Genomic DNA, 639 nt, shown 5'->3' on the forward strand with positions numbered 1-639 from the left:
GTGTGTGTGTGTGTGTGTGTGAGAGAGAACAGGGCTGTTCAGACAGCACAAAGGCCCCAGCTGTGTGGGAAGTGATTGCTAAAATTGCATCATGTCAGCCTCTCCATCATTCATAGAATACATGACTGCTTCTCCTTTCTCTCCGGCCTCGGAAAGAGTTCCTGAGCTGCAAGGTGGGTGGGGTGGGTGGGTGTGGTGGTGGGGGGACGGAAGAAAAAGCTGCGGATGGACGTGTCCTTATTTGAATTTTCACCTTTGCTGCCATCCTTGCTCCCTCTTGTCCTCTCGTCTCACGTCCTTAGTTCTAATTCGGTTAGCTCTGTGCCGACCTGCGTCCCTGATTTATTTTGCACCCCGTCTGCCGTGTCTTTCCTCCCAATTTACCCTCTGTGGGTGTCATTCTCTCTTTCCCTCCATTGCACGGTGATTATGAGGCTTTCTCCTAATGATGGCCCTGGATTAAAGTCTTCCTGACGCGTGTATAGAATCTGCACTCTGCTGCATGAAGGGTTTCTGGCAGCGCTAACCTAAGAGGTGGAAAAATGCAGACTGCAGTCATTTCCAAAAGCACAATTTATACCTTAATAATCACAATTGAACTGTTTGTCAGAACCATATGCAAATGAGTTTTGTGTCTCC

The 639-nt window shown here is 48.5% G+C and overlaps 1 long non-coding RNA gene across 1 annotated transcript in view; it reads left to right on the forward strand.

The window, feature by feature from the left end:
- The window catches only part of LOC116705521 (uncharacterized), an 8478-nt gene that overhangs the window by 5153 nt on the left and 2686 nt on the right, over positions 1-639 (forward strand). The window lies entirely within an intron of this gene.

The sequence above is a fragment of the Etheostoma spectabile genome, chromosome 17 (assembly GCF_008692095.1).
Source record: "Etheostoma spectabile isolate EspeVRDwgs_2016 chromosome 17, UIUC_Espe_1.0, whole genome shotgun sequence".
Taxonomy (NCBI): domain Eukaryota; kingdom Metazoa; phylum Chordata; class Actinopteri; order Perciformes; family Percidae; genus Etheostoma; species Etheostoma spectabile.